At 45.0% G+C, this 9,030-nt stretch overlaps 1 pseudogene; it reads right to left on the bottom strand.

Moving 5' to 3' along the window:
- Positions 1–2,488: 2,488 nt before the first annotated feature.
- On the bottom strand, positions 2,489–2,914 carry LOC148017180 (calnexin homolog 2 pseudogene; annotated as a pseudogene).
- Between the last annotated feature and the right edge of the window lie 6,116 nt (positions 2,915–9,030).

The following is a 9,030-nucleotide window of genomic DNA, read 5'->3' as shown; positions in this document are numbered from 1 at the left end:
GACCTCCGCATTGGCAAATCGAGCTCGGGGGTTCAAATCCGCATAACCACAGGGAAACACCCTCTTGGGAGGGGGCTAAGTGGATAATGCTCAATTTAATGCAAATTTTTTTTGCTAATTTCCGCCCAACCGATGCATGGCTGGAGGGAAGGGGATGGGCTAGGTGGGAGATGTGGGCTGCATGAGGGGGGGGGGGGAGCCATGCATTGCCCACATGGGGGGGACTTCTCTCCCCACCCCTTTGGGCTATAAAAACCCTCCCTAGCCTTGGAGTAGGGAGAAAAAGAAGACTACGTGGGGGAGAAAAGGCTGCAGGAGGCTGCCGTGCAAGAAGAAGCCGCCGTGCTACTGTGAGGGTGGTACGAAGAAGCAATGAATCACGTGTTTACGTGTATTGTGATATGTTGCATCTAGTTTCTCCTTTAGATCAAGTTAACATCTCTAGGAATGGTTTGTCCTTGTCGCAAGACAAGTAGATCGAATTATCTAAATCACCTAACCCGCAAGGGATTCGTATAGGCATGATACGATAAATACCCCAAGCGCTAGCTAGGGTTTAGCTCCTTAAGGATTTGGCCTAGTTTCGCACTTGTTGCCAAGTCGAAACCCTCATACCCAAAGGTCCAACCCACATTTATGGAATGTAGGGTCAAGAGGACACTCATGCAAGTAACGATCTAGGGTTTCTACCCTAAGGATCATTCGTTCAAATGTTGAAACTTGGATTGAGATGGAATCCCTAGAACCGAACGTTGTTGGCCTAGTGCAATTAGGATTGGGTTGGGTAAGAAGACACCCTAAACCCTGCTTCTTGTCTAATCATAATTCCTTGACCACAAAACGTTGTTCAATGGGTGAAATGATCCCTTGGAATAGATGCGACACTTGTACAACAAGTTGCAACGTCGCGTGGCCTTGCGATTTGATCACAAGAGAGTTTTGCTATTCCTTAGAATGAGGTTGGCAGGTTCTTGCGCAAGTTTAACTTGCAAGAGGATGAATAGTCATCCTGTTACCTCACCTTTCTTGGGAAACGTTGCCAAGTTAAGGAGAGTTAGGTATTTGCTTGGAAGCAAAGGATCAATCAAATTGAAGTGACATGGTCGCCAGGAGTTACTGTTAATTTATGAAATCTAATGTATTGGTTAAGTTGGATTAACATGGTATGGCCCTAACCCAAGGACAAAAGGGTGAACAAACAAACCCTTGGGGGGATCTTGCCAAGTTGCAATTGATCCCGAATCAAATGCTAGATACGTTCGAAGAGAAGGATTTACTCCTTAGCAGTTGGCCAAATAAACGACCACTGGAATTGATTGTGCTTGTAATAGTTTAGGAGCACTATTTGCATTGTTTGCTCAAGGAACTAAAGGATGGAAAGATATTTAATGCTTCAGGTTGAAGGCCTAAAGGGAGAGGCAGCTTCAGTTACCCCCGACTATCTGCCTGACCCTAATCAAGGGGGTTGTTAGTTGTACCAGGAACGTGGACAGAACTGGCCGCATGAGGTCTCTCCGTTGAGCGCTACTTGGAGCAGGAGGACGCTTGGGTGCCAGGGGGGCTCTGGCCGTAAATCCCTTGCCTTCCAGGCCCTGCACAAGAGGCCAACATGACTTGGGATTGGATCTTGAGGCCGGCATACTAGTCTACGGGCGGAATCTTGGAGTACTAATCCCTGTGGATTGCTGGATAGCCTTCGGGCAGATTATGGATTAGCCTGCGGGCTGGACTTTATGGATGTATTCCAAAGATAAATAAGATAACCTGTTGAAAAGAAACTTGTTTGAGATTGTTTTTCTATGTCAAGTGCTAAGATTACGTGAAGGAACCAGTGTCTAACTGGCTAATTAAGGAAGCTGCTTGATGCATGTCCCACTAAATGTGGCAGGTAATTAGACAACTAAAGTAACCTTGAGGAAAGTGCAGTGGATGTGGCCATGGGTCCGTCCTACGGATGGGTGGTCCCGGTTGGCCGGGAACTTTTCTCAATCGAAATGGATGGCAAGGAGATCTTCTCAAAGGGAATGAATAGCAAGGGCGCTGACCTAGAGTTTAGGTTACTAGAATCCCGATTTATGATGTTTTAGGGGAACGGAATGGGACTATGCCTTATGGGCAAAGAGTTCAAGCCTTGCATCCCTCTCGTTTCCCATTCTCCTTGAACCAAGTGCAGCATGAATTCGCTTCATCCTTGGCGTTTCTGCGTAAAGTAGTTCACTTGGGGTTCGACGCTAGCTGCCCTTTAGGAAAGTGACCATTAGGGAAAACCCTGATTCAGGTTGGTCCTAAGTGGGAATGGCCGGTATACTTCCGCTACGTGGCAGACACGGGAAGTCCTAGATCGCAAGCCTCGTAACATTCCATGGGAGTGCCGGGCGGAGCTTTCTAGACTCTCTTTTCGATGGACTGCTAAGACGTGTTCTGAAAGGGAACAGGTGGACATGTTACACAAACCACCTGCAACACCTAGTGCAATCATCGGCTTCACTTATGCCTTCTCGATCAAATCCTCTAGCTTGTCCTTGTGAGATTTGAGGAAGGGAAGTTTAGCCACTTTGTACAAGAACTTGAAAAGTCCATCCTGAGGCTTAACAAGAAAACCAGACTTAGCGGCCTCCTTCGCCTCCTCTTTCTTCTGTTGTTCCTTTTTGGGGTCAAACTTAACTTTCCATGCCTTGTCTCTATAATCCTTAGCTAGGTCTTCATCTTCAGTCAACAAGATGTTCTCAAACAAAATACCACTCTGCATAGTCAAGATCTCAATGGCTATTGTAGAAATAGATTCTAGATTAGGTTTGTCCAAGTGGAAGTATTCAGGGTTGGGGATCTCACGGGGCTTCCAGATGCCTTTGTAGTTAGGGTTGTCGATCATAGGAGCGAAGAAAACATGCCACTGGCTACCTAGCTTAGCCATGGCTCTGATACAATGTTGAAAAACACAGACCTAGAACTAGAGGGTATGGTGGATGTGAAAGGGAAGTGGAACCCAAGAGGAAGAAGCTTAGCGGTGAGAGCTATGGCGGATGGAGAGCAAGAGCCAAGAGAGAGAGACTCAAAAGTAGGAGCTCAAACAACCACAATGTGTGGCCTTCCTTTATTCAAATTGTCACTAAAAGAATAAAGAATAAGTGACTGTGGCAGGTGCCCGCCACCTGCAGTGTGTAGTGGCGGGTACTGTTAGTGTAGTAATACATGAGCGGCTAGGCGGAGGCGCCTTTACTCCCAACAACCTCCCACTTAATGGCGAATATGCCCGTGTGAGAGAGAAAAAAGAAAAGACAGTACAATATGTACACACGTACAACAGGATGAGGAAAAAGGCGTCATCTCATCCAATGCCCATCAATCTCTCGAGAAAGGCAAAGTGCTCAGTAGTGAGACTCTTCGTGAGCAAGTCTACAGGATTTTGCTCAGTTAGAATCTTGACAAGGTCAACAGACCTGTCCTCAATGACCTCGTGAATGAAGTGATACCTCACCTCAATATGTTTCATCTTCGCATGGAAATCCGGATTCTTGGCCAACTAAATGGCACTCATAGAATCCGAATGCAATGTAGGCATAGCATCTGTCATACCAAGGTCAACAATCAAACGGCCTAACCAGATAGCCTCCTTGCAAGCCTTTATGGCTACAATATATTCGCCCTCTATAGTAGAAAGGGCCATACACTTTTGTGCCCTGGACATCCAAGAGATAGCCCCTCCAACATAAGTGAACACATAGCCAGAAGTGGACTTCCTACTATCTACATGTCCTGCATAATCAAAGTCAGTGTACCCCACGACTCCTATATCATGGCTGCCATAACAAAGACACATATATATTGTGCCCTTTAGGTACCTCATGATACCCTTCATGGCATCCCAATGTTTCTTGCTAGGTGTAGCCATATAACATGCCACAACCCCAACTGCAAAAGCAATATCTGGACGTGTGGCTATCATGGCATACATAAGACTACCCATGGTTGATGCATAGGGAACCTTGGCCATCTCGGCCCTCTGCTCATCTGTCCGCAGACAATCGGCCTGTGAAACCTTCACATGAGAAGGTAATGGACAGCCAATAGGCTTAACATCCTACATGCGGAAGTGCTCAAGGACTTTATGAATGTACTCCCTCTGTGACAGATAGAGTAGTCCCTGAGATCTATCACGCGTAATGCGCATACCAAGTATATGAGAGGCATGTCCTAGATCTTTCATCTCAAAGTTCTTCTTGAGTTGAGCCTTAAGGGCATCTGGCTCCTGATGAGGTGTCCTGCTAAAAGCATGTCATCCACATAGAATACCAAAATCAGTAAAGAACCATCACGAGCTTTCTTCATGTATAAGCACGGATCCATAGCACTGTGGCTGTAGTCCTGTGTGACTGCATGAATGCATCAAACTTATGGTACCATTCCCGAGGTGCTTGCTTGAAGCCATATAGACTCTTCTTTAGCTTGCACACTAGGTCTTCCCTGCCAGGGTCTACAAAGCCCTTAGGCTGCTCCATGTAAATCTCATCATGTAAGTCCCCATGTAAAAAAGCGGTCTTGATATCCATCTGGTACAAGTCCAGGTCAAGCTATGTAACCAAGGCCAAGACTAAGCATAGGGTGGTCATCTTGACCACAGGAGAAAAGACTTCATCAAATCAACACCATGCTCCTGCTTAAAACCCTTAGCAACCAATCGAGCCTTGTATGCCGGCTTGGGGTGTCCAAGGGTACTTTTCAACTTGTATGCCCATTTGCATGGCAATGTCTTCTTACCCTGAGGCCAAGAAACCAAATCCCAAGTCTGATTCTTGTGCAATGAGTCAAACTCAGACTGCATAGCCCTCTCCCAAGAGTGACAATCACCCCTGTGCATAGCCTCATCATAAGTGAGAGGCTATCCTACATCTATAACCAGTACATAATACATAGAAGGCGCAAAACGGTCAAGAGGTCGTCTATCTCTAGTAGAATGCCTCAACCCAGGCTCTGCTGCCTAAATGACATCCTGCCTAACATCAACATGTCTAACATCTGGGCCATGAGCATCAGGTGATGCTGCACGTTATCTAGCTGGCTGTGGAGCAAGATGAATGGGAGCAAGTGGCTCCTCCTAAAAGATAACTCTACGTACCTCAACCACTTTCTGAGGTTGCATATGCATTTTGTCCTCATGAAAGATGGCATCATGGCTGTGGATCACTTTCCGCGCCTGTGGATCCCGTAGATTGTAACCCATCTCTCTTGCATCTCCATAGCCAATGAAAATACATTTGACACTTTTAGGATCCAGCTTATTGTGTTTGTCCTTGGGCACATGGCAGAATGCCTCACATCCAAAGACACGCAAATGATCATAAGAGGGGGGCTTGCCTGCCCGTATCTCCTCTACAACCTGAAAGTCAATGCCACTGCTAGGCGACCTGTTAATGAGATGCACTGCAATAGTAACTGCCTCGGTCCAAAAGTGTTGCGGTAAGCCAGTTTGGCTAAGCATACTACGGACCCTTTCCTAAATAGTCATATTCATGCGTTCAACCATACCATTCTGGGGAGGGGTGTAAGGGGCAGTCAACTGATGCTTAATACCCCACTCATCACAAAATTGCTCAAAAGCATGTGATACATACTCACCCCATTATCTGACCTTAGGCATTTTAGTATTTTCCCAAACTGGTTCTCTGCCAATGCAAGCCAACACTGAAATGTGTCTAAGACATCGGATTTTCTCTTTATGGGATAAGCCCAAACCTTACGTGAGTAATCATCTATGAAAGAAACAAAGTACTTTGCTCCACCAAGTGACTGAGAGGGCATGGGCCTACATACATCTGAGTGTACAAGAGCCAAGGGCTCACCCATGCGTTTCTTACTAGACTTTTTATGCGTATTTCTAGTTTGCCTGCCATACAAACAATAATCACAAGAATCAAAATGCGAAGAGTCAAAAAGCGGAAGATACTGCAAAGCATGGAGCATTTTCATTCCTTTAAGAGACATATGCCCCAAACGAGCATGCCAAAGGGATACGTGGGAAATAGAACCCACAGACAAAACATGATCGAATGTAGCTCCAGATACAAGTAAGGGATAGAGGCTGCCAAACTTGGCACCTCTTGCAAGCACAAGCCTGCCACGAGTAATCTTCCATGCAGAGTCTCCAAAAGACACAAAATACCCTGCATCATTAAGCTATCCAGCTGACATAAGGCTGCGAGTCAATGCAGGTACATGGCGTACATCATGCAAAACAAAAGAACTACCAAAAGGAAACTGCAACATAACATCTCCAATGCCCACAATGTCAAGAGACCTGTCATCACCAAGACGCACAAAACCAGACATGGTACAATAGGTATGAAACCAATCTTGATAGGGTGTCCCATGAAAGGACGGACCTGAATCCAAGAGCCAGCACTGTGCATACATAGAATGTATCTCGGAAGTATGTAAGACATCACATGAAGAAGCTGCAAGTATGTAATCATCATCTGAATCAGTGACCTGCATGACATTAACCTCTTCTATCTTCACACTAGACTTTGCACGTACAATACTGCGCTCAGAAAACTTTTCCTACACTTTTTCTTTTCCCTTTTCCTTGCGCTTATCATCATGCATTTTATGGCACTGCGGCCTAATATATATTGCTTTCCCACAATAATGACAGGTAAGATCAAACTTCCATCCACAGGACTTACTACGACCACAAGACTTGGACCTGGACTTCTGAGAGTCCCTGCCCCTATGATCATTATCATGCCTGCCATGTCTGCCACCTCTAATGGTCAATGCATGTGAAGAGCGGGAAGCATCATTGTTTCTCATGTTGATTTCCTCAATCAATAAAGCACTCTCAACATCTTTGATTTTTAGCCCATGCATGGCAGTACAGAAGACATCCCATGATTCAGGCAAAGTGCCAAGCAAAAACAATAGGTGCAAGTTGTCTTTGAACTCAATACCCTGTGACAACAGACTCTTCATGATAGCATGAAACTGGCTGAAATGAGATGAAAGGGAGGTCCCCTCCTTCATGCGAAGGTCCATTAACTGCTTCAGCCAATACATCTCTGACACAGGACTCTGCTATGCATAGAGCTCCTAAATCTTCTCCCATAAATCCCATGCACTCTAGTTTTCATCTTCAACAACATTATGATGGACCTCTTCTAAGAGTGACAAAATAATGGTAGACTTACATAGCTCATCAACTTCCATCCAAACATCATCATCCATATCCTCAGGTTTAACACTACTAAAATTTGTTGAAAGGGTGGATTTCACCAAGAGAAGCACCTGTCCACCAAATCTGACCAAGATAACATCAAATAGTAAGCATTACCCTCATAGAAGTGCTCAAAATTTGTAGATTTCAACTTGCTGTAATAAATGATATCAGTATATAAAACTATCCCAAAATGAAGCAATCACTAATACATATGTCACTGCAACTGCCAGGTAGCACGATACATCCAACAATGAGTGTCCAGGGACAAGAAGGTACCAAGAACTATCAAACTAATCACCTGTCAGGCAAGAGACATCTCATAGGTCTAGAAGTCATACATGTAATGGGTCTCGAGGTAAGAGAAGAGACCAAGCACAAGCACAACTGATAGAGCAAGAAGCTCAATACATAACCATCCAAGATGCATACAAAACTGACAAACCTGTGACAGAGATAGGTGCCTGTCCCAATAGGCATATCAAATCATCCCACTACAGACTAACTGCAAACATAAAGCTCTCAAGAGAGCAAATGCATATAAATGTCCCACAATCTCAAGCTCAAGTGTAAACAAGACTCTGTGTACATTTGGATATACCAAGAGGCTCCCATTGGAAGTAAAGTCAGATGCGAAGAGAGCAAGCAACGCTCTAATACATCGAATACATAGCATCAAACATGCCAAATCCCAGTAGGGTACGTCCGGAGCATAAATCCCAAGCTATCTCAGACCCGTAAAGCATAAGCTTGAAAGCATTCAAAGAGCATGTAACTGACAACCAGATGTAATGCCTAGTAGATCCAAAATGCTCAAATACATCTGAAGATGAAGCTCCAAGTAACTATGAAGCATGGGCAAACCAAGTGGCATATATATCTCACAAAAGCATAAATGCAAGAAGCCTAAATGCCAAGCAATGACAATAGGCATAGACCGGTCCAAAGCATGCCAACTGAAGCCAAATGCCAGTGAAGAACGATCAAGTCGGAGCCTAATCCAAGCTCAAAAGCATTCCAGAGCCAAGAAGAAGCATTAATAACCTCCAAATACATCTATATGATCATTGTTAACCGTCAGACGAACAAGGTGAAAAATCTAGAAAAGCTAAAGCAGAAAACAAAGGCCAAGGAAAAGTGAAACGGAAGACGAAGGCACGCCAAGAAAAATCTAGAAACACAAGAAGCGCAAGAAAAGTCCTAAATAAGAGAAAAATGCGCACAAGGAAAAGTGTAAGCCAATACTTTTATAAAAGAGCGCAAGCACGTCATGATTTAATTTAAGGAGCGTCAGGCTCTCACCCGTGTAATTTGTAAAGGTAGATGGGCGGTAGGAAGGAAGCTAGGAAGATAGGAGAACAATGGAAAAAAGGGCCTAGGCCACGGCCGGCCATGTAAAAAAGGGGATAAAGGGATGACCTCCCAAAAGGGATTTAGGGTTTTGTATATAAAGTTGAAAAGTGAATGAGAAGCTCATTCGTGTGTGTGGCCAAAAGTGGCTCTCCTCTTCTTCTTCTTCTTCTTCTTCTTCTTCTTGCTCGCTTGAGCTTGTGCTTGAGAGAGGGAGTGTGAGAGTGTGAGGAAGTGAGTGTGTGAGGGTGAGGGACCGAGGAGGAGAAGCTCTCAATCTTCTCCTCCCTTCTTCTCTTCTCTTATCTTCTCTTGTCTTGCTTTTGCGGAAATGGAGCTTGGAGCTTGGAGCTTGGAGCTTGGAGCTTGGAGCTTGAGGATGGAGCTTGCTTGAAGCTTGCACTTGGATCGTGGAGCTACCAGAGTGCGCGGGAGAGGAGGTAACTCAACCGGCATGGAGGTAAGCTCAC

This window comes from Lygodium microphyllum, chromosome 22, assembly GCF_053477565.2.
Source record: "Lygodium microphyllum isolate KBCC chromosome 22, Lygodium_microphyllum_v1.1.10, whole genome shotgun sequence".
Classification (NCBI taxonomy): domain Eukaryota; kingdom Viridiplantae; phylum Streptophyta; class Polypodiopsida; order Schizaeales; family Lygodiaceae; genus Lygodium; species Lygodium microphyllum.
The sequence above is the reverse complement of the archived record's forward strand: the minus strand, read 5'-3'. Positions and strand labels throughout refer to the sequence as shown.